Below are 26,205 nucleotides of genomic sequence, written 5' to 3'. Positions count from 1 at the left end.
TGAGGATGGCTGTTAATAAATTAAGATAGACCAAAAAGGAGAAATCACCTTAAAGGAGAAACATTTTAAGCCAATGAGCATTTCTTTTTGGTTGGATTGCAGAATATTCTATTGATTTTTTTAATAAACCAAGTTTTGTCCATTAATTATAGATTTAGAGTTTCATGGACAAATCTCCAGAAAAAGAATTAGAGGTCTCTGACCTCTGAAAACTAAGAAAGTAAATTTAAAAAAAAAAATCAGGGGGGAGATTATACCTCATTTGGGAGAGTATGTGCTTAGCATGCATGAGGCCCTCAGTTCAGTCCCCATTAACTCCATTTAAAAACTTTGTTTTTTAAGAAATGGAGAATTAAAGCAAAAAGATGGAGGAATACAGAATTTTTTAGAGTCTCATTTCAGATTTAAGATGGGGAAGAAACCATCCATTTCTCAGAAGAAATCTTGAGAACTATGTAAACTGGATCTGAGATGTCTAGTCTTCTAACATTATTCATGAATTCATATTACCAAGTCTTAAAACTACCTGATAACCCACAGTGGTGATACTGATCATAACAGCTGCCATCACGGATCGAGCTCCGGCTACGACTGCTCTGTTCTGACATCTCTGCCCCTGAGGCCTCACCAGGCTGAGAGCACTAAATTCGGTCATTCATGGGCATCTCGTGTTAGGCCTCCATTGTGCTTCTCACTCCCCCCTCACCATCTGAGGGAAGCACTTTTATCATCTTCTCCACCCGCAGATAAGGCCACTGAGGCATAGAGACTAAACCCGTTCCATGTCACATTGTTATTAAAGGATGTCTGTATTTCTGCTGTTTTGCTTTTGACAAAGGAACCTGAGATATCAATTCAAGGGAGATTGGTTAATAATCAAGTCTGTCAGATCTTCACCTCAAAGAGCAGATACTATAAATTCCTAATGTAGGATGAGGCTGCCGCCACAAACTGACTCAGTTTGAAATTAATATCCAAGATGAAGCAGCGGATACACATAAGTATTCACGATTGTCAACTCCGCTCACGGGTCTGGGCCCTTCACTGCCTGAATGGGGGTGAAATCCCCACCCGTGTTTGGGAGGGAAGCGCGGCTCTTCCTGGGCTCACCCAGGCTTCACGGGCTATTTCCCCCCCACAGACTGGCCTCAACGATTAAAAGCTCTCAACATTTTTACACCATGCAAAACTAAAAGACATTTCTGCAGATGGAGCACTTTCTCAGGCTTAAACCTTTTTTGCCTACACTCAGCCAGGGGGAAAAAAGAAACATGACTCTGCAAAGTCTCTGACCCTCACCACTCAGAGGAGTACAACGGCTACAGCAGATGATTCTTCACATTGCAGGATGAGAACAAAATAAAGCCTCCCTACAACAGGCCCTCCCAGAGACAGCATCAGCAGTCTTCTGCACACTCACGGTTGTGCAGCCCTCACCACAATCTATTTCCAGAACACTTCATCACCCCAAAAGAACCCCCCTGTCACTAGCAGTCACTCCCTAATCCCCCTCCACCCAGCCCATTCCAACCATCACCTGCTCTCTGCCTCTGCATGTGCCTTTTCTGGGCATTTCAGACCACTGAATTCAACAATATGTGGCCGTTTGTGTCTGCTTCCTTTCACTTAACATGCTGTTATCAAGGCTTGTCCATGTTTAAGTGGTATCAGCATCTCTCTCTCTCTCTCTCTTTTTTTTTTGAAAACGTTAAAGATTATTAGAAGGTGATAATTACTATCAAAAAGAGTAGAGTGGAGCATAAGTGATTGGGTTTCAAAGGGAAAAGTGCGGGTTGAACAGTCAGGGTGGACTTCCCAGAACAGGTGGCCTTTTTCATTTTCCTCTTTATTTTTTTTTTCTTTTTTATTCACTCTTACGTGTGAATAATGTTCCACTACATGGAGATACTACATTCTGTTCATCCATTCAGCAGCTATGTATGGACGAAGTCCAGAAGAATGAGTGTAAGAGGTGACTAGCAAGGATGGCATTTAAGCAAAGGGCAAGATGTGCTTTCAAAAAAAGCCAACAAATAGAGGCACAAGGAAATTCAGTGCGTTTCTGAGCAAAGTGCATGGTTGATTCAGCAGGACTACCGTGCAGGGCTGGGGCAGATTTTGGCAAGAATCACGGTGAGGGAGTCACCTGAGAAGACGCCCCACTGTAAGCAGCTCAGCCAATTCTCCTCCCTCATCCTGTATTGTTAGAGCAATGTTTCTAGGTTACTCTTATTTCAAGTAATAGCACTTTAACTGCACATCTGATCATCTGCATCAGACCATCTTACCTCCAAGCCACAGAAAATCATTCACTGACCGGAGCAGCTCCAGGACATAATGGTGATGGATCAGGGAGCCCTACAGCATCCCAGCCTGCAGGCACAAACCCCACATGTGTCCTGGTGATGTCCGAAAAATAAAATGCATGGTAATATCTCACTGCTGGTACACATCTGCACCAAAATTGCCCCAAAATCATGCTGGCAAAGCACTACTCAACCCTCTCACTACAAAAAAAGAAAAACAGGTAAGAAGGCAAATTAAGGCTCTTCCATTGAAAACCAGCAACCACCACTGCCAGTAACTGAGCTGGAAAGCTCCTGACTTCAATAACCACTGCGCAGTTACTTTTCAAACGTGAAAGTCATATATGTATTCCACATAGATGATATTACAGTAGGATTTTTCTTTTCAAAATTTCCAGTTGCAACATTAGCACAAGAAAGTTTATGCTTCAGGTTTAAAAAAATCAATTATCCTCCACTTTATTAATTTTGAACCTATTATTACTTTATAAAGAGAGCTGTGTTCCTTATTATAAACCAACTCTTTGAATTCTGCAAACAAGACCTTTCTGACCTCACTATTTCAGAGCAAACTTTAATCATGTTTTGAGAGGTGGGGCCTCGGGCGCTCACTAACAGCTCTTGAAATACTGACAAGGATGTGCTATTAAATAATGCAAAGGCTCTAACTCCACATTAGCTCAGAAAGCAAAGAAACTACACCAAAGACTTACTTTAACATTTTTATATATTCCTATTCTTTTGAATATTAAAGTTCTTAAAAGATATGATTTTTTTGAGAAAGACAACAGGTGTATTAAATTTCCTCTCACCAATAAGGCAATCTTTTTGAAGAATAAAAACCCCTTTGGAAATCGAGATGACAGGGCGTTTCTAGCTAAGTGAACATTCAGATCTCAACACAAGGCTAAATCCTCTCAGATCTCACTCGAACGAGCTCAACAAAGTCCTGGGCGACCCTGGAACTTAGCTCTTCTGTTCCAAAGTTAGCTGAGCTAAGATCATCACACAAGGCAGGGAAGGAGAGAAGAGGAATCTCCACCTGGCGGCCTCTATCTGTTTTCTTCCAGCCAAAAGTCACCTCTAGGGCGGCCCCGCTAACAAGCCCTCCCCATAAGGAAATCCGGATTCCACACTGCCCCTGCCATCCCCAAGCAGTCCCGAAGCCCCTCTCCCAGCCCGCGAATAGTCTTCTAATGACCCCCCCGTTGGTGGCACCCACCCCCTCTTCCCCGTTACACACACACACACACACACACACACAGAGCCACGGCAGCCTCCCCAAATCACAAAATTGATTACATCACCCCACTTCAAACCCTTCAGAGGCTCCCTGGTGAAATTCTAGCCCCACCCCAGACACTGCTGGACCAGCCTCACCTCAGTACACACATCCCCAGTGACCTCAGGGGCCCCCTGACCTGCTCCTACTTCCCACTTGCCTCCAGGCTCATTTTGACTGTTTCCCAAGGAAGCCTTCCCTCCCTCCAACCTCCCCAATTTTTTCCTCTGTTCCTAGAACATTCTAGGCTAAGTCAACTTCTGACAATGCTAAGCTCACAAGAACCAAATACATTTAGCTTACTAATGTGGCTGAAATTTTTCTCCCCTTGACACTCAGAACTGCGCCTGTTATGAATAAATGAATGATGGGATGGGTCTCAAAGGGACAGAAATACCTGCTCTAGCTCGACCCGACCCTTCTGTCTGTAGAATATCAGAAGCAAAACCAGAAGTACCAATCTGATGACACCCTTCACTTCCTACTGTGTCAGTTCTAGTAAAACCTAACCTCTTTCAAAGCCCTCCACTCCGCACACTCTCCAGTGTCCTCCCCAGCAGGGGCAACCTCCACCCTGGACCACTCAGGGCACTCTCCCCGGGTCCCCACACAAAAAGCCTCCAGGCCTCTGCCCGGGCTTCACCTGCCACCTGAGCCACATTCTTGACTCCTTCTCCTGGCTGACTCTTACTCTGTCCTCACAACTGAATGTAGGGCCCATTTCTTCAAGGAAGTCCTCTCTGATAATGTCCTTTAGGTCTTGGCTGGGCTCCATCTATAGCAGAAGTACATGGTGACCAACTAGGTGTTTGCCCGCTCCTTTGAGAACACGAGCTCTTGGGGGCCACATGGGAAGGAGTGAGAGATTACAAGAGGGGTGGGGGAAGCAAAAAGCAAAAATTACAGACCAAGTCCCAAATTCAAGGATACTTTCTCAGAAAAAAGTATAAACTATTTCACATGTGTGCAATTTGGCTACTATTTTTGTGGCTTGTGGACAGCAAGAGCTTGGTGTTCTAGTCCAAAGCCCAGATTACATGCAAAGAAATGTATATATTCATATCCAAAGGAAACCAGAGCTGTTCAACAACAGTTTGCAGTTAGAATTGAAAGGAACATTGATAAAGGCAATGTCTCTCTCTCTCTTCTTTCTTTTCTGGCATCATATAATTTTAGAAGTATTTGCATGACTAAGAGTTGGCTACAGCCCGTGATTCTGCACTGGAGTGTTTGGGGCTGAGGAAGTCCAGATTACATTTACTGTGTAAATGCAATCACACCAACACACTGACAGGTGGAGTTGATGTTACAAAGCAGGCAACCTTATTCTGTAAGAGAACTCTAAATAGAAATTAAGAAATGCACTGTTCTGTACTCAATTTCATTTGTTATATGAGGCATAAACTGATAGTATATCTTGACTAACGAAACCCAAAAATAAATTGTCAACGTCGATTTTCTTCATCTGACAGTTTTATGCTAATTTTGGGTATTAAACCCTCACTCCATAAATAGAGCTCAGGCTTACACTGCAGCACAGTTACATACCGTGGAAGAAAGCCGATCAAGAGAGAACTGGAGAGTTTCCCTTCAGGAGCTAAGTGTGGTTTTGCACCTGTACGTCATTTGCAACCACGTCATCGTCAAAGGAGTAAGACCTTAACTCTGTGGGGTGAAAAGCACTGCGGTGCTTCAGAACCATCAAAGAACACTGAGCTTTGCGAAACAGTCCTGAGGCACTTAAATCGTACTTTTTCTGAAAGGCTCCAAAGTGACCCAATTCACCATTCCAGGTATAACAGGGAGGTACCGGAATTAGTAGAGAAAACCTGCCCTTGAAGTCTGACAAGGCCCTGCTTGAATCCTGCTACAGCATTTACTAGCCACTAAACGGACCAATTCCTTAACCCTTCTTAGACGGCTTCCCAATCTGCAAAAGTGGGCTGCCACCACCCACCTGGGAGGCATGGATGTGAATGCAACACGCAAGTAGGGCGGCCGACTGGTACCTGACACGGGGCCTGGCTAGTTTCCCTCAGCTGCCCTTCTCCCCCTTTAAACTTGCACTATTCCCCCAGTAAGGATCAAGCCCCCGGAACAGACTGCCCGTATCTTCTGTGTATCCCCGGATACATGCCTTAGCCTTAGGAGGCCAGAAAAACAACTGCCTCCTCCCCAGTCACTATCAATGTTCTTAAGAGTTTGGGTATTTTTAATTCTATTTTTCAGGGAGACTATTCCAGAAATTTTCAAGCACCTTTCCCCAGGTTGTCTCCTCTCTCAGCGCCCATCCCTTCTCACCTCAGATACTCTGTATGATTGCCTTCTGTTCATGAGAAAGCGAGTCTGGTTGGGTGGGGACTCCCAAGGACTCCCCCCTCCCTCACAGGTGAGTGTGACTACCTTCTTCCCACTCCCCACTCCAACTCCAACTTCTGAGGAGTCTACCCTCCCAGACCCTGCAGACTCTGCAACTTCCCAAGACACACACGTGGCCATGACCCTCCCTTCAGATTTCTTCCTGGCTGGCCCTGCCCAACCCCCGGCTCCTTAAAGATAAATGGCATTATTCTGAAAATCGCAAACGCCGCTGACAGACACACCAAAGCTGCATGGTCTGGGCTTTCCTCAAATACAGGCACAGCCCTCACACCCTCAGCCTCAGTCTGCAGCTCTCGAGATGATCTAATTCACATGCAAGGCTGTGAACACCAGCTAAGAGTGAGGACTCCAAATGTGAAGGAAAAGCCCAGCTGGGCTAACAAGCTAAGTAACAAATCTAAGTGCAACAAGTGTCGGATTACTGATCTGAGTTTTGCTGGGCTAACTCATAAATCTAAAGTTTAGTGTCAGTTTACTGGACTAACAAGCTAACTCGTAAATCCAGGCTCAACAAGTGTCAGTAACATGATCTGTTCCGAATTGATAAGCTTCAGTGTACTGATTCCTTGCTTTTTGTTGTTTGAGCCTTATTGGCTAATAGCCCATACTTGAAATTAACCCTATAAAACCTCATGTGCACGTCTTGGAGGTGCTCAGAGCTTCGGAGCACAAGCCCCTCTGAGCCCGCCGACGTAATAAATCTGAGTACTCCAACCCTCCGAGTGGTGCTTGTTTCTTGGCTGGTCTGTCATTTCCGTAACACTTCTGGAGGCCCCAGCGAGATACAACCACGCCTGCCCCTTGAGCCGCTGGACTGGTGGCTCCGGCTGACCGGGGGACAGGACTCCGGCAGCGAACGAGGTGGCGCCGCCCGATGGTATTCCGTGTTCTCTTTCGTGACGGCAACTCAGCCCCCGGGTGGCTGGGCTACAACCAGAGCCAGACTCCGTGGAGGGACGGACAGACTCACCAGATGGCCGTCCGGACAAGGTAGGATCCCCCGGGAGGTATCGGGTCCTGTCCCATTGGACAGAAGAGGAGGCTGATCCCCTCCTACAGGCTCTCCGTCTGATGGTATTTCAGACGGGGAAATCAGGAATCAGGTCAGGAATCAGGTCCTGTCCCAGTGGACAAAAGAGGAGGCTGATCCCCTCCTACAGAAAACAGGATATTGGTATTGGTGGGAGGAATGTTGTTAACCTCTATGTGTGTGTATGAGTAAGTGAGCGGCTTGTAAAGCATGCGATCAGGCTCAAGTTTGTAGCTCCACGGCATTCTGCTACGGAGTTCGAGTGAGTCCCAACCTGCGGTTCCGTGGTGACCTCATACGGCTCAGGGCTGTATCGGTCCCTCAGGGTCCCGATCAGGGTCAGCAACTTATACTGACCCGCGAAAGCTAAGAGGCACCTTCGTCCCCGCGAGGGGAGAGGCCAGGCGGACGCAACGAAAACCCTCCCTTGTCTTTTCTGCAACACCGGCACAGGGTGGATACACTGGGAGGAAAAAGGACATAGACAGCCGATAAGTCAACGCCCCTGTGCCCTCGGAGGCTAAGATGCTATTTTTTTGAGAAAGTTTCCTACCTGATTTGGTCACAAAACACCCGAGACTTATTGTTCCTCTACTGAACTGACTCAAGTAGTGCCCCTTTTGCCTAGCCCCAGACCCCCAGGACTCAAGTTTAGAAGACGAATTCCTTCAGGACCAGGCTTGCCCGGCCCTGGAGGTCCCTTTTCTAGTCCATTTGTTTTGCCATCTGCCGTCAGTCCCATGCCCCTGATACGTTAGTTCAGAATATAGAGAGGATTTAATAAAAAATGTCCCTGGAACTGCTTGAGGCCTTGAGCTCCAGAGACATCAGCTGTGACTGAAACCCTGAGTCCTTGACCAAATTAGCCTTAAAACAACTCATAGACCCAACAAGAGAACAGTCTCTCTGGGAACTCCAGTGTTTTAAAAAGTGAAGAAAAAAAAGTTATAAAGACTACCTTCCCAAACATCTAAAGCAACAGAACTATTATCCTTAAACATCTAAAAAGAATGGGAGGCTCTAAGTCAAAACCCACCACTCTAGACTTCATGATTAAAAATTTCAAAAAGGGGTTCTCAGGAAACTGTAAAATTTAAATGACCCCTGGCAGGCTCTGCACTTTGTGTGAGCTTAAATGGCCAGCCTTTGGAGTTGGGTGGCCCTCAGAAAAAACTCTGGACCTAGCAACAGTGCGAGCAATCTATCAAATAATCACTGGAACCCCAGGCCACCCAGATCAATTCCCTTACATTGACTCCTGGCTAAATATCGCCCAGACTCTACCCCCATGGATTTGGTTTTGCTCAAATGGACCTGGACAATACAAGATATTAACAGCTCAGCCGGTCCAGGCCAAAAAGACAGTCAAATACTTGGGATTTATTATCGCAGAGGGACACTGAGCCCTAGGACCAGAACGAAAACAAGTTATTTGCGCCATACCCAGACCGGAAACAACAACAAAAAAAAAAACTGCGAGAGTTCCTGAGCGCAGCTGGGTTTTGCCGGATCTGGATCCCCGGGTTTTCAAAAATAGCCAAGCCCCTCTACGAAGCGACTGCTGGATCAGAAAAAGAAACCCTCAAATGAGAAACTAAACAAAAAAAAATGCTTTTAGGCAATTAAAGAAACTGCTAACCCAAGCCCCAAAACTAGGCTTACCAGATGTAACACGAAAGTTTAATCTGTTTGTACATAAAAGAGACCAAACTTTTCTTGGAGTCCTAACTCAGAATGTGGGGCCATGGCAGCGCCCTGTGGTCTATTTATCTAAAAGACTGGACCCTGTAGCATCAGGATGGCCACCCTGTTTAGGGGCCCTCACTGCCACAGCCCTCCTGGTCAATGAGGCAGACAAACGCACACTGGGACAGACTTTAAATGTAAAAGTGCCCCATTCTGTGGTGACCCTGATAAAAGGCCCAGGTTACAAATGGATAACTAACACAAAGATGACCCACTACCAGGGGCTTCTATGTAAAAATCCAAGAGTCTGTCAAGAGACTGCAAACCTTAAACCCAGCCACATATTTGCCTGAGGGGGATGGACAGCCTGACCATAACTGCAAAAAAATCATTAAAGAGATGTATACAAGCAGGCCTGATCTAACCGACAAGCCCATACAAAACCCAGACCTGGAACTATTCACAGACGGCAGCCGTTACATACAAGATAGACAACGGCGAACAGGTTACACTTAACAACAACCTGAGAGGTAATAAAGGCAGAGTCTCTTCCCCCAGGATGGTCTGCTAAGCAAGCAGAGATCTGGACACTGGTCCAGGCACTAAGAAAAGGAAAAGAAAAACAAATCAATATATACACTGATTGCAAATATACATTTACAACCTTGCATGCACATGGAGCCATCTATAAGGAGAGAGGACTTCTGACTGCTGGGAAAAAAGAAATCAAAAACAAAAAAGAAATTTTACAATTACTGGAGACAGTATGGGACCCAAAGGATGTGGCCATTATTCACTCTAAGGGACACCAAAGAGAAAATGACCCTGTAAGCCAGGGGAACAGGCTAACTGACCAAAAGGCAAGAGAAGCAGCCGCCTGGGAACACTCAGTAATTAAAGTTATGGCAGCGCCAGAGCTACCCACTGCCCCAGAATATTGTCACAATGAAAACAAGTGGACACAGGTTAAACGAGGAGAGGAAAAAAAAGGACAGATGATGGATCATGATGAATAAAAGGGTTTTCATCCCAGAACGACTAGCTTATCGTTTAGTCCAACAACAACACGAAGCCACACATACGAGAAAAACAGCTTTGGAGGCCCTCTTAAAGCGATATTTCCTAATTTCTCGTCTCCCTACTCTGTGTCCATCAGTTTCCCAACGCTGCTTGCTCTGAGCACAAAACAATCCAAAAAAAGGGCACACTGGGCCAATGGAAATACAACGATGTAGATTGGCTCCCTTTAAAGATTTAGAAGTGGACTTTATTAAACTTGGGCCCAGTAATGGATATAAGTACCTGCTGGTTTTCGTCTGCACCTTCACAGGGTGGGTAGAGGCCCACCCCACCAGGACAGAGAAAGCAAGAGAAATGACAAAGGCTCTTCTCAGGGATGTTATCCCTCGATTTGGAATGCCTACCTCCATCGGGTCTGACAATGGACCTGCCTTTGCGTCAAAAATTGTACAGCAAGTGGCAAAGGCACTGAGCATCTGCTGGAACCTACACACAGCATACAGGCCTCAAAGCTCAGAGAAGGTTGAACGAATGAACAGAACTCTAAAACAAATTATAGCTAAAATCAGCCAAAAAACCCATCTCCCCTGGGTGAACATTCTACTCCCGGCTCTGTTGCGAATTAGATGCACCCCAAGATTTAATATTGGGTACTCTCCCTTTAAAATCCTCTATGGGCGACTGCCACCTTTAGTCAGGATGAGAAATTCCACCCTAGAAATAGAAAATTTAGGGCTCCACCAACAACTGTTGGGACTAGGAAAAGTACTATGAGAAGTTTGGGGTTAGGTGATAGAGAAAACCCCCATTTCATTAGGGGTTCAAGTGTATCCCCATAAACCAGGTGACCAGGTATGGGTTAAGGATTGAAAAGAGGAACCTCTCAAACCAACATAGAAGGGACCATATTTAGTGGTATTAACTACTCCTACAGCTGTTAAAGTTGCAGAAATCATCCCTTGGATCCACCACTCCAGGGTCAAGAGAGCGACTGCACCTCAGACAGAGGGTCCCCGGAAAATTGAGTGTCCTGGGAGACCCGCTCAAGATCAAGATCAAGAGGGACAAAAAAGGATCGAGGAGCCCTGCTCTAGCCACACCCGGAAGCTGGCTAGTCAACACAGGGCCGAAGCTTGTGAAAAGCTCAACGCAGCTGTCAAATGTAAATTCAGCCGTGATCTCCAACAAATAGCAGAAACCCTGGGAACTCTGCAAAATCAGATTGACTCTGTCGCCGAGGTGGTCTTACAAAACAGGAGGGGTCTGGACTTACTCACGGCCAAAGAGGGGGGACTATGCCTCTTCCTAAATGAAGAGTGTTGTTTTTATGCCAATCAATCAAGAATTGTCAGAGAAATGATTCAAGAGTTACAAGACCGAGTGAAAAAGAGAAAACATATTTTAGATAAGAGCCCATGGACAGGCCCCTGGGGCTGGACCTCCTGGCTGGCACCGTTCATAGTTCCCTTACTCCTGATTTTTGCAGTTCTGCTATTTGGGCCCCATGCCCTAAACTTCCTAACCCGCTTTGTCAGTAAACAAGTAGAGGCTATAAAACTTCAGATGTTAGCCTCCAATTATGAGCCCCTGCAACAGGTAAATGATGATGCTTACTCCAACAAGGTTTGTGAAAGCATCAAGAGGGGGGAATGTGAAGGAAAAGCCCAGCTGGGCTAACAAGCTAAGTCACAAATCTAAGTGCAACAAGTGTCGGATTACTGATCTGAGTTCTGCTGGGCTAACTCATAAATCTAAAGTTTAGTGTCAGTTTACTGGACTAACAAGCTAACTCGTAAATCCAAGCTCAACAAGTGTCAGTAACATGATCTGTTCCGAATTGATAAGCTTCAGTGTACTGATTCCTTGCTTTCTGTTGTTTGAGCCTTATTGGCTAATAGCCCATACTTGAAATTAACCCTATAAAACCTCATGTGCACGTCTTGGAGGTGCTCAGAGCTTCGGAGCACAAGCCCCTCTGAGCCCGTCGGTGTAATAAATCTGAGTACTCCAACCCTCCAAGTGGTGCTTGTTTCTTGGCTGGCCTGTCATTTCCGTAACACCAACGTGTATCTCTAGTCCGGCTCCTTCACCTGAGCCCCGGGCTCATAGACACGAGTGCCTCTTTGAAGTCCTAACTTGAATGACAAAAGGCATCTTAAAAATGCCAAATGTCCACCATTTACTCTGGAATTTGATTCCTGGCAGGTACCTCCCAGGCTCCCCATTTGAGTAACAGCCCCAGAACTCACCTATGTGTTTGAGGTCACATTCAATTTCCACTGTTCCCTCCCCCCAGCCCTGCCCTGGAATCAGTCCTTTTTTTTTCCATCGCTAAGCCCATCTCAAGTCTGGTTCTGCAGGGACCACGGCCGGAACCCCACTAGCTCACAGCTTGGTGCAGTGACTAACAGTCCTCTGTAGGGTGCTCCCTGGAGGGGTAGGCATCTCCTTCCGCTGGTCACCTCAGAAGGCACTGGATTCTCACAAAGGAGGCCCAGAAGAAGGGACTCAAGTTTCTCCCGTGGTCTAAGCTTTGAAGGGCCCGAGGTCTGGGGGAGCTCCTAATTAGCAGACGCACTTGCCAGTGAGCAGATGAGGATGGAGGATCCCAGGAAAGGCGCTTCTCAATCCGACCCCTGAGCTCTCGGGAGCCACGGGAAAGGCCTGTGTCCAGGGCACAGCCCGGCCATCACAGATCCCAGTCTGCATTTGCCAAACAGGACAGCCTAGACTCCATCTACTTGCGACACTTACTTCTGTTTTGTTCCCCATCCAGAATGTGATGGACTCATTCAGATATTCTGGCCTGACTCAAGCGAGACAAATTCAGTGAAAAATGAAGTGTCCACATTTGGACCAGAGTATGAAAGGAGAAACAAGGTCTCATGGTCAGCATAATGGTGGTGGCCAAACCCTTCCACCGGGTGAGATGAACCATGGTGGGGGTGAGAATCCAAGGTCCTAGGTTGGCCAAAGCATCTTCCTTCACGGTTGACTGGGGTGTTGGAGACTCACTACCGCAAACTAACGACAAGGCCGTTAGTGGTGGACGTCAGCTGCAACAGACACGGATTCAGCTATTTACTGCCAACAAGGGTTAAAAGTAAAGTTCGCTGAAGGGAGGTCTGCACGGCTGCTGAGGCAAACCACAGACCCAGCTCTGAATGCCCACAGGCTGAAGCAGAGTGGAAGCTACGGCTCCTTTAGCAATCCCTATGTCCAACAGATCCAGGTGAGCCAGCTACTTAGGAGAAGGCCATGTTGTCCTGATACTCAGAAAAAACCAGCCTCGTAAAGGGAACAAAAGAGTGGCATGGATTTTAGACCCACTTCTGCTCCTTTATGAAGGCAAAGTAAAGTAAATGGCACGGGGAAGTTGAATGCAAAAAAAAAAAAAAAAAAGACTGCTTCCTCCAACAGCGTCCCCTGCAGCTGCTCACCCCCGAGCCGGCCACTTTCTCACCAGTGACCGCCGGCCAGGAAGTGACGTCACGCACGTCACACAGCAAAAGCCAGGAAACGTGTGCTGATCACGTTTGTGTAAAAGCAGGAATCGAGCAAGATGCTGCAGACTTTGACTTTCCAAGTTTAAATTCTCCATGAAAAGAATCCCTCAGCAGCTGCCTAAATCAATTCGCATCTCACTTCTTCAAAACAATCAAACAAATTTAATAAGGGCGCATTTGTCACCAAATATAAGGAGGACCAAACATGTCCCTCAAAGCAAGTATTTTAACAGGTATCAAACACCAGTGGGTGATGTGCTAACAAAGCAAATATTCCAAAAAATTAGAAATTAAAAAGATGACTTGGATAATACACGGATCAAGGCATCTGTTAAGTTTTTGCTTTTTAAAGCGATGGAGACAGCACGGAGGGCGATCTGGCTATTCCCAATGCAGGGTGTGCACAGCCCACAATTTCAGAAGCAACAACATGCTCACTGGGCAGTACAAGAGAAAAATAAACGAAGTAAAAGGAAAAGAGGAACAAGAGAAAATTAGAAACACACAAGAACAAGAACTAGAACAAATCATAATAAAATTTATATGGAACCATCAAAGACCTAGAATTGCTAAAGCATTACTGAAGAGAAAGAAAGAGGCTGAAAGAATAACTCTCCCAGACTTCAGACAATACTATAGAGCTACAGTCATCAAGAGAGCATGGTATTGGTACCAAAACAGACATATAGACCAATGGAACATAATAGAGAGCCCAGAAATGAACCCACAAACTTTTGGTCAACTCATCTTTGACAAAGGAGGCAAGAATATACAATGGAATAAAGACAGTCTCTTCAGCAAATGGTATTGAGAAAACTGGACAGCAGCATGTAAAACAATGAAGCTAGAACACACCCTTACACCATATACAAAAATCACCTCAAAATGGATTAATGACTTAAACATAAAACAAGATACAATAAACCTCCTAGAGGAAAACATAGGCAAAACATTATCTGACATACATTTCAAAAATTTTCTCCTAGAAGAAATAAAAGCAAGAATAAACAAATGGGACCTAATGAAACTTACAAGCTTCTTCAGAGCAAAGGAAATCAGAAATAAAACAAGAAGAAAACCTACGGAATGGGAGAAAATTTTTGCAAGTGAAACCGACAAAGGCTTGATCTCCAAAATATATAAGCAGCTCATACAACTCAATAAGAAAAAATAAACAACCCAATCCAAAAATGGGCAGAAGACCTAAACAAGCAATTCTCCAAGGAAGACATACAAATGATCAAAAAGCACATGAAAAAATGTTCAATATCACTAATTATCAGAGAAATGCAAATCAAAACTACAATGAGGTATCATCTCACACTAGTCAGAATGGCCGTCATTCAAAAATCCATAAATGACAAATGCTGGAGAGGCTGTGGAGAAAGGGGAACCCTCCTATACTGCTGGTGGGAATGCAGTTTGGTGCAGCCACTATGGAAAACAGTGTGGAGATTCCTCAAAAGACTAGGAATAGACTTACCATATGACCCAGGAATCCCGCTCCTGGGCTTGTACCCAGAAGGAAATCTACTTCAGGATGACACCTGCACCCCAATGTTCATAGCAGCACTATTTACAGTAGCCAAAACATGGAAACAACCTAAATGTCCATCAACAGGTGACTGGATAAAGAAGGTGTGGTATATTTATACAATGGAATACTACTCAGCCATAAAAACCGACAACATAATGCCATTTGCAGCAACATGGATGCTCCTAGAGAATGTCATTCTAAGTGAAGTAAGCCAGAAAGAGAAAGAAAAATACCATATGAGATTGCTCATATGTGGAATCTAAAAAACAAAAACAAACAAACAAACAAAAACAAAGCATAAATACAGGACAGAAATAGACTCATGGACAGAGAATACAGACTTGTGGTTACCGGGGGTGGGTAGAGGGTGGGAAGGGATAGACTGGGATTTCAAAATTGTAGAATAGATAAACAAGATTACACTGTATAGCACAGGGAAATATACACAAAATGTTATGATAAATCACAGAGAAAAAAATGTGACAATCAGTGTGTATATGTCCATGAATGACTGAAAAATTGTGCTGAACACTGGAATTTGACACAACACTGTAAAATGATTATGAATCAATAAAAAATGTAAAAAAAAACAAAGAAACACACAAGAACAAAAACGATTTTGACAGCATGTACAAGAATTTACATGAGTGTGTGAGGCCAGGGACGCGGGGACGGTGAGACCCACCCTCACCTCCTGATTCAGGGAAGGCAGGGCCTTAGGGGAGCTGCGTTGCCGGAGGACCCCAGCGTGGTCAGCGGCCCTAACCAAAACTCCACCTACATGCGTCTAGGCAGCTTTTGAGCTACAAATTGTGGTCGCATTTCAGGCTCACTTCCACCAAGTATAGCAGGAGAGAATTAGGCTATGCTCCTGCACCAAAGCATTGTTTAAAAAATTAATGACTGTGGAATAGTAAAAGCAACAATGGAGTAAAAGTGACTGGAAGAGAACGTGCTTGACCCGAGCTCACTGGCTGCATTAACTCACTGACGTTCAGATGCTGGCTGAGCCCTTATGGTACCAGAACAGACAGACTCACCAGGAGGGAGGTTTAATGCCCTGCTGTATTTTGATGCCGGGAGCCATGCCTGGTACACAAGGTTTTGGGTAAACAATGGTGACAGTGTCAACCACTATGGGCTAAGCACACATCCAGCTAATCTGCCAAATCCCAAGGACAGACTTCAAAAGGCAAAATCAAGCTGGCATTCTCTGGTGGGTCTGTAGACTCAAAGCCAAGCAGTTGCTGAGCAAAAATGTCACCAGTGCCTCCTATGACAAAAGAGGAGGCACTGGCCGGGGGGCTGGGTCTGGGCTCCGGGCTTCCACTGCTCACCCACCTGTCTGTCCAGGGGAAGAAGGTGGTCCCTGCTTATGTTGCATCGATGCACCTACCTTGACTGACGCCTTGGGACTCAGCAGGAGGTGACAGGTGAGGTGAACGGAGCCAGCCTTGGTGTACCATGGTGTTGGCAGCTATGCCCTCAGCAGTGCCTAGGTTCCTAAACCTGACACCTCATCTCCAAGGAGCAGAAGGGGAGTGCGGGCATGTAGATCACAGGGCCCTGTGAGGCCAAGTACAGATCATGGCCACAACATGTCTTGCCCCTTCCTTAAGCCATAGAGGTATGTCTGGGAGGAACAGAAAATTCATCCAGATCCTGCTAGGCACCTCACGCAGGTGGGACTCGAGTCCCCTGTGCCTATCACTCACAGTGCTGGTCTCGACATTCTTTTTATCAATTTTCTGACATCTTCTCCTCCAACTTACCAAAAATCAGAAAGTAGAATCTGATCTTAATTAAGTTCAAGAATCACAGCGGGCCTGGCAGCACGTGCCAGGTCCTCCGACCGTCACCTGTGGGACCTCCATGAGCCCTCTCCAGACTCAAGGACCGAGGCCGTAGGCTGGGGGGACACAGCTTCCCTCACTCTCCCCAGCAAAGGGGGACCACCTCTCGGCAAAGGAATCTCACCCTCTTCTGCATGAGGGACAGCACGATAGATACACGGGGAAACATATCAGAAGGTGGGCAGCCCAGAAGAGCTCGTCTGTAATTCCGAGGCAAAGTGGGGCCGTTGACTTAATCACAGGGACAAAGTAAGAATGAATATTTCTCTGCTCTTTCCCATACTCTGTGATACGCCTTTCCCTGCATAAGGAGTTCATTCGGAAGTCCCTGGCGGTGTTTCTGATGTCCTAACCTGGCATGGTGGCTGTCGGGCAGGAAGAGAGGGCCTGAGCCGAACAGGTGCTGGGCCTGGGGGGCAGGAGACACCGGCTCCAGCTCCAGCTCAACCAGCGCCTCATTCTGCCTCTCAGGATTCAGCATCTCATCTATAAGCAAAGGGATGAGACTGTCTCAGAACAGGCTGCCCAAAAAAATGAAATGAGAGCCATGTAAAGAAAGTTTCCTAGTAGCCACATTTAAAATGGTAAACAAAGAAACAAACCAACAAACAAAAAACAAATACTGGAAACAGATTTTAATAACAGATCTTACTTAATCTACTGTATTTAAAATACTATCATTTTGACATGTAATCAATATAGGAAGTAGCATGATAGCTTATATTCTTTTACTAGACAAGCCTCAGTGTCTGATGTGCATTTGACCTACAGCACATCTCAACTCAGACCAGCCTCCTCCCCAGTGCTCCTAGCATCAGTGGCTGTGGCTACTCTATTGGACAGCAACTCCAGGGGTCCCACCAGGGGTCCTGGCTGAAAAGCGGGAGTAAGTGTCCACACTAACCCTAAAAGGATCTCTCTGAAACAAAGGCAGATTCACTTTTAAATGTCTGTAAACCGGTGGGCTGCATCTCCCTCCCCCCTTGGCTTCAAGACAATCCTCTTCCTTGCTGATCCCTTTCTAGATGTAGGGAAGAAACCCGGCACACAGCCAGGGTGGACTGACTTCCAGGTAAACTTACCTGCTGTCTGTGTCCAGTCCCATGACGTCCTCCTTCTCAAACGGGATGCAGAGGAGGGTGATCTTGTCCCCAGACTTGTCGAGGGCCCCATCCAGCTACTTGGACTTGGGCAAGATGAAGAGTGATTCAGTGAAGTCCTCGATCCTCTTCTCCACCACCCTGCAGTCCTCGTAGATTGAAGGCCACGTTGGTGAGCAACTGCTCGTCTACCTCCCCATACAGCACAAAGACAAAGAGCTGAGAGTCATTAAGTGTGGTGTCATACAGCTCCTCTGCACGTGGAGCTTCTCGAAGGTCTTGGCCGAGAGACAGTAGGTACTGGTGACGGGGCCCACGACCTTGCGGTGGGTCTGAAAGTCGCTCCACCCATTCTCAGGTGCATAGTGGTGCCTGTAGTGGATACAGAGTGCCCACTGGGAGCCGCACGGGCTGATATGGCTCACCAAGGAGATTCGCTTATAGATGCAAAAGATATTCTCCTCTGAGATGATCCCCACGGGTTGGACCACCACGGGAAGAGTCTCATAGTCCTCAGCACACTGCACGTACTCAGGGATGCTCATGTTGCAAGCCCTGCCGAGAGGGGAGAGGAAATCGAGGTACATACTGTGCTGTGGGCTGCGGGCCCATCTGGGTTGTGGTGATCTGGTGTGTACCAGCCAGAAGGCAAGGGAAGTCAAAGCAAATCCAGGGGTACAGTTTGTCCTCAGAGTCTGCACATGGCTACCGTAGCTCGGATCACATTACCCAGCTTTTGGTCTAGGCTTCCTGCCCCTGCAGAGAAGGGTCATTTCTTGTTTTCTGTTTCCAAGCACCTAGCCAGGCCCTGATGCAAAGTCAGTGCTCAAAACTGCTGAATAAAGAAATGAATAAAGGAACTGATTTCCCCAACCCTCTTCAGCAGAATATAAAGAAAAGGACCACAGTAGGATCAAAAGATCTGGATTTCTATCCAATTTATTTGAACTCCTAAGCTTCAGAATAATTCAGAATAATGGATAAGAAAACTTGCCTTGGGGAGGAGGGTACAGTTCAGTGGTACAGCACGTGCTTAGCATATACAAGGTCCTGGGTTCAAACTCCAGTACCTCATTTTAAAAAATGAAACAAATAAATAAACCTAATTACCCTCCTCAAAAAATATTTTTTAATTCAAAATTGAAAAAACACTTTGCAATTGACACAACATTGTAAACTTGAATATACTTCAATTAAAAAAAAATCCTTGCCTTACAAGAATATATCTGGATTACGCAAGTTTGCAAATGTAAACTGCCTAGGGTACCACCTGCATAAATAGGGGGGACTGTACAAATTTACTATCGCTCCTTTATGAGCTATATTTCCTTTGGGGGTGTTATAACCTCTCAGAGCTAATTTTCTCAGATTAAAAGAAAATAAACATTACCTGATTCTCAGTACTGCTGAAGAATCAGATAACCCTAAGAAAGCATCTGACACACAGAGGTTACTCAATAAATGTTTGTTGAATGAATGAATAAACAAACAAAGTGAATGCTGCTCCCTGCCATAGACCATCATATTGGTACTGCCTGGAAATACCAGGCCCAAGTTCCACCCGACTCTACACTAACCCTGTGTGATTCCCTAAGCCCCAGTTTAATCGTGTATAGAAATGAGGGCAATAACACAAACATCAAACTGTTAGTGAGTCAGTAATGAATTGTACCCCAACATTGCAAGATGGAACCATTAAGGAAAACTGGGCAAAGGGTCCATAGGCCCTCTCCATATAATCTCTTAGAATCACATGGGAATCTACATTACATCTCAAAGTAAAAAGTATAATTTTTTAAAGAGGTTACTGAGGTTAAGTGAGCTCACTGTCTCAAATAATGAACACACAGTACAAATAGGACAATGCCCAGCCCATGAGATGCACTCAGTTAACATTCCCACTGAACCCACTGGTCCCTCCAACTTCAAAGCACGAGGATGGGTCCTCGTGGCCGGAGGCCACTGCACCTGAAGCTAAGAAAGCTAATGGTGCCCACTTCCAAGAGCCCCTGTCACCACTCTTTTTCTAATTTTCTATTTGTAATTTTTTCTTTTTATTAAATAGAAACTCCCAATTGCATAGCCTTCACCTGACCAGACATCATGATGGCAGCCCTTCAAAACCTGACCACAGAGATTATGATGGCAGCCCTTCTTGGTGAAACAATAAAATGAAAAGCCATTTCCACAAGACCTCTGTGTAAATTTACTAGGGAATTTCATCCTGGACGGAGGAAGAAGACTGGGGAGGAGGGGGCAATCTCAGGTGCGGGGAGCCACTCATGACCTGAGGACTGCCGAGCACAGAACGGGACAATAAACCCCAAAGAGCTGGTGTCAGGCTCTGAGATTGATCTAACAAAGATAATCTCTGTCCCGCCACCCCTTTTCAGGGAAGAATGCACCAGGTGATCTAAAAGCCCTAGGAACATCCTGAGCCATTAAGCTACTGATGACCATTAAGCTACTGATGATCTTTGAACAGAGAGATACAATCAACATACAAGTTAGTGATCTTAGTTTATAGAAACATTAACCTTAGTTAGTGATCTTGGTTTGTGGGAACATATACCCTAGTTTATGAGTATTATAAACAACATTGATCTATAGAACAATGCACAAGTTAATGAGTTTAGTACACACTGTGTTTAAACCATAAAACAATACCTGTGCCTACGTGCAAGAATGCACGAGGTAGTCAGTTGAATTTGTATAAATTAACTGCCTGAAATAAACTCGAGGTCCACTCTTGGCTTAGCGTCTTGCGGGCTAGAGTGAGACCCTCTCAACCCCACCTTCTAGTCTTGTCTTTCTTTTCTCAGTCCTGCGGCACAGGTTTCTGGACCTGATCGATTGTCGGCTGGCTCCGACAAGTGGCGCCCGAACAGGGACCTGAAATCTGGAGGAGTCGCTGCGTGAAGAAACGGAGAGCTCTGGACTTTAGAATAAGATTAAGTCTCCGCGGGGAGTGTATTTGAGAGTATGGGGCAAAATAATAGTAGGGGCTTATTTGTACAGATGCTTAGAGTTATGCTAAAAGAAATAGAAATTCAGGTTACAAAGCAACGTTTAGAACAATTTCTTGTTTTTGTGGAGGAAATTTGTCCTTGGTTTCCAGAACAAGGTACTGTTAATTTAGAAACCTGGAGGACTGTTGGAGTTCGTTTAAGAGACTATTATACAGCCAATGGCCCAAACAAATTGCCGGCTACTATCCTTCCTTTATGGCAGTTAATTCGAGATTGCCTCGACCCGACAACCGAAGGGGAAAAATTAGAAACAGTCAAAATAGTAAATACTGAACCTTCTGCTCCACCTGATCCAGGTGACAAGAAATTGCCCCCTCCATTGGCAGCAAATGTTGGTGACAGTCCTTTTGACTCAGAATTAGACCCAGCCGATCAGGAGGATTTAGAAGAACAAGCTGCCCAACATCACAGAGATGAGGACCCCTGGGGCATTTTTCTAAGTGAGGAAAATAAGAATTTTGATATGACAAAATTTAAAGATATTATTGAAGAATGTGTCCGACAAAATATTCCAAAAGAAAAACTTAAGGCCTTGCCTCCAATTTCTTCTCCACCTCCTGAATATACACTTCCTATACAGGAGGGAGAGACATATAAACCTGTTGTTTTAAGTCCTTTACAAAGGGCTTTACAACAAGCAACTAAGGAAGGAGAGCATATTCCCGGATTTTCTTTGGTATATCCGGTTCCTGAAGATGCTCAACAACAAAGATATTAAGAATCCATTCCTTTTAAACAGTTAAAAGAATTAAAAATGGCCTGTGCTCAATATGGTCCTACTGCACCTTTTACCCAGGCCATTATTGAAAGCTTAGGAAATCAATATTTGCCTCCAAATGATTGGAAACAAGTAGCTCATGCTTGTCTGTCTGGAGGTAATTTTCTACTTTGGAAATCAGAATTTTATGAAAATTGCGCGGCCACAGCTAATATTAATCAACGGCAAGGTATTCAGATCACCTTAGAACAATTAACTGGAGAAGGGCAATATCATGATACCAATTCTCAGCTAGGATATTTGCCTGGAGCTTATCCTCAAATAAATGCGGCAGCATTAAAAGCATGGAGGAGATTACCAAATTCTGAACGTAAAACGGAGGATTTGTCTAAAATTCGACAAGGTCCTAATGAGCCATATCAAGATTTTGTTGCTCGCCTCATAGGAACTATTGGTAAAGTTATAGGAGATGAACAAGCAGGAATGGTTTTGGCAAAACAGTTGGCCTATGAAAATGCTAATTCCGCCTGCCAAGCAGCTCTTAGGCCTTATAGGAAAAAGAGTCATTTAGCCGATTTTATACGAATCTGTGCTGACATAGGACCATCCTATGTCCAAGGAATAGCCCTAGCTGCTGCCTTACAAGGGAAGACTGTAAAGGAAGTCTTATTCCAACAAAATCGTCCTAAATGCGGTTTTCAGGGAACTTCCAGAGTTGCTGGACCCCCTGGTAGTTGTTATGCTTGTGGCCAATTGGGGCATCGAGCAAATCAATGCCCAAAAAGGGGACAAAAACCAACGGGCCATGATACATTAGTTACGAACCCAGGTTTATATCCCAAATGTAAAAAAGAAAAACATTGGGCCAAAGACTGTCGATCTAAAACTGACATAGACGGACAATTTCTGAACCAGGGAAACTGGGTGAGGGGCCAGTCCCAGGCCCCGAAACAATGTTATGGGGCAATTCAGGCAACCTCTCAGGTCAGTCACAATCCATTTCTTCCCGGCCAAATATTTCAAACCTCCACAGAGCAACCCCAGGAAGCGCAGGATTGGACTTCTGTGCCTCCACCTACACAGTATTAACCCCTGAAATGGGAATGCAGGCACTTCCTACTGGAATTTATGGGCCTTTACCTTCCGGCAGTGTAGGACTATTGCTAGGACGCAGCAGCGTGATTATGAAAGGACTACTAATTGCTCCGGGAGTAATTGATTCTGATTTCGAAGGAGAAATTAAAATAATGGCTCACTCTCCACAGACCATAACAGCCATTCCTGCAGGGCAATGTATTGCTCAACTAATTCTTTTACCCACTCTTACTATGGGAAAAACCAAAACTGAACGTAAAAGAGGTACTGCAGGTTTTGGCTCTTCTGATGCTTATTGGATACAACAAATAGGCAGCCAGAGGCCCGAATTGACCTTAGAAATTCAGGGAAAGAAATTTAAAGGAATTTTAGATACTGGAGCAGGTATCTCTGTAATTGCTGCCCCTTATTGGCCCAAAAATTGGCCAAAACAGGTTGCTCTTTCCATGTTACAATGTATTAGACAATCACATAATCCAGAACAAAGTTCTGCTTTCCTCTCTTGGAAAGATGAGGAAGGACATTCTGTAGTATTTCAACCTTATATTCTTCCTGGCTTGCCTGTTAAATTATGGGGAAGAGATATTATGTCCAATGTGGGGGTATTTTTATATAGCCCTAACCCAACTGTTTCTCATCAGTTATTATCACAAGGACTATATCCTAATAAAGGCCTGGGGAGACATAATCAAGGAATTACCCAGCCATTACAAATTAAAGGAAAAGGAGATAGGACAGGTTTAGGGTATTTTTAATGGGGGCCCTTGACTGTCCTGCGACTCATGCAGACCTTATTGTATGGAAATCTGATCAACCTGTATGGGTCGATCAATGGCCCCTCTCTCAAGAAAAAATTGCCGCTGTAAAACAATTGGACAGCGGGCATATTGCTCCTTCTAATTCACCTTGGAATTCACCTATATTTATTATTAAGAAAAAGTCTGGAAAGTGGAGATTGTTACAAGATTTGCGTAAAGTAAATGAGACTTTAGAGTTGATGGGTGCTCTACAACCTGGCCTGCCTACTCCTATGGCCATACCTGATGGAACATATAAAATTATTATTGATTTAAAAGACTGTTTTTATACTATTCCTTTATATCCTGATGATTGTAAAAGATTTGCATTCAGTGTTCCTTCTACGAACTTTAAAGAGCCTATGTAACGATATCATTGGCTGGTTTTACCTCAAGGTATGTCTAATAGCCCACCTTATGTCGAAAATTTGTTGCTAAAGCCTTACAACCCATTCGTTTGAGATATCCAGATGTTTATCTAATCCACTATATGGATGATATTTCAATTGCACATTCTCAGGAGGGCTATTTATTAACTGTATATGATCAAATGCTAATAGCCTTAAATTCTTTTGGCCTTCAAATTGCAGAAGAAAAATTTCAACGATTTTGTCCGTATGCTTCTTTGGGATTTTGACTTCATAAATTTACTTTTCAAACCCAAAAGATTCAGTTATGTACTGATTCTTTGTTAACTTTAAATGATTTTCAAAAATTTCTTGGCGATATCAATTGGATTCACCCTTATTTAAAGCTTTCTACAGGAACTTTAAAGCCTTTATTTGACATCCTTAAAGGAAACACCAATCCTCGTTCTCCTAGAAAATTAACTGCTGAAGCTTCTTTAGCTCTACGAGAAGTAGAACAAGCCATTGAACAGCAAAAATGCACTTATTGTGATTATACTCAAAAATGGGGTTTATTGATTTTACCCACTCCTCATATGCCAACTGGAGTGCTTTATCAGCATAGCCCTATGTATTGGATACATATGCATGTATCTCCTTTAAAAGCCTTAGCTGCTTATCCCGATTTAATCTGTTCTTTAATTGCAGAAGGGCGTACTGCCTCCACTTTATATCTAGGCAGAGATCCATATTATATTACAGTTCCGTATACTAAAGAACAACAAGCTCATTTACAACAGTTTAATGATTCTTGGGCTCTTGCTCTGGCCCATTTTACAGGACGCATTACTACTCATTATCCTGCTGATAAGTTAATTCAATTTGCAAAGCTGCACTCATTCCTTTTCCCAAAAAATACCGTTCTTTCCCCCCTTTCCTCAGCCACTACAGTATCTACCGATGGGTCATCAAATGGTATTGCTGCTTATATTATAAAGGATGAAACTGTATCTTGGCAAATTTCTCAAACTTCTGCTCAAGTAGTAGAATTGTTAGCAGTACAAGCTGCGTTACTAGCAGTTCAACATGTGCCCTGTAACCTCTTTTCTGACAGCCAATATATTGTTCGTGCCTTACAAATTTTGGAAACTGTTCCCTTTATTGGCACTGTTCATTCCTATGTTAACAGCTTATTTTTGACGTGCAGCTTATTATTCGCAGTCGCCGTCATTCTTGCTATTTTGGTCATCTCCGGGTGCATACTAATTTGTCTGGCCCTCTTTCTGAAGGTAATGCTAATGTTGATCGCGCCACTCAGCTTTATCCTGCCCTTGAAGAAGCCAAAAAATCTCATGCACTTCATCATCAAAATAGTCATAGCTTGCGGCTGCAATTTAAAATTCCTCTTGAAGCTGCTCGTCAAATTGTAAAAACCTGTCCTACCTGCCCTACGGCATTTTCTGAGCCACATTATGGGGTAAATCCCCGTGGGCTTTTACCCAATCATCTCTGGCAAATGGATGTTACTCATATTAAAGAATTTCGTAACACTCCCTTTGTCCATGTTAGTATTGATACTTATTCAGGATTTATTCATGCTAAGTTACAAACTGGAGAAGCGAGCAAACATTGTATTAATCGTCTTTTAAAGTGTTTTGCTGTCATGGGTAAACCTCATGTACTTAAAACTGATAATGGTCCCGGCTGTACTAGCCGGATGTTTCAACGCTTTTGTCAGACACTTAAAATTGAACATAAAACTGGAATTGCCTATAATCCTCAAGGGCAAGGGATTGTGGAATGTTGTCATCAAACCCTTAAACATCAGATACATAAAGTAAAGAAGGGGGAATTATATCCCCTTACTCCACAAAACTATTTGCATCATGCCCTTTTTATTTTAAATTTTCTGACTTATGACATCAAAGGCAATTCGGCTGCTCAACGTTTTTGGAATAGAAAACCCAATCACCACTCTTTGGTGAGATGGAAGGATCCACTTACTAATCAATGGGCTGGCCCCGATCCAGTTTTAATGTGGGGAAGAGGCCATGTTTGTGTTTTTCCACAGGATGCCGACACGCTGCACTGGCTCCCGGAAAGGCTGGTACGCCAGGCGGGGGAGAGCGGTGATAAAACACCTTCAACCACTGCAGATCCAAAAGAAAACACCCCTGCCGACGACCCAGCAGACGCAACAACTGATTCAACAAGCGAATCAGATAAGCGAGAACGACTGAGAACCCACAAATGTCACTGATGTTTTTGGTCGTAAGCCTGGCATGTACTGTTGCTCTTTTACCTTTTCCTAGTGCCCAAGCAAACGTATTTCTGTCTTGGGCTCAGTCTTATGCTGAATTTCATAACTCATCTGATTGTTGGGTTTGCAGTGCCATGACATTGTCTGTTGGTAGCTTGCCTTGGTGGGTTATGCCAGTTACTAAACATGAATTTCATGCTATATGTGAATTGTTGTTACAACAAAAACAAAAATATGTCATGTCGCAAAATGTATCT

General features: G+C 44.5%; 1 protein-coding gene and 1 pseudogene across 1 annotated transcript in view; both read right to left on the bottom strand.

The window, feature by feature from the left end:
- LOC140690632 (uncharacterized) overlaps positions 1-26,205 on the bottom strand; it is a 168,037-nt gene that overhangs the window by 73,668 nt on the left and 68,164 nt on the right. The gene's annotated exons all lie outside the window — the stretch shown is intronic.
- Positions 1-26,205, bottom strand: part of LOC140695743 (trafficking protein particle complex subunit 9-like) — a 54,056-nt pseudogene that overhangs the window by 23,035 nt on the left and 4,816 nt on the right.

Source organism: Vicugna pacos, chromosome 3 (assembly GCF_048564905.1).
Source record: "Vicugna pacos chromosome 3, VicPac4, whole genome shotgun sequence".
Classification (NCBI taxonomy): Eukaryota; Metazoa; Chordata; class Mammalia; order Artiodactyla; family Camelidae; genus Vicugna; species Vicugna pacos.
This window is presented reverse-complemented; position numbering and strand designations above follow the sequence as displayed.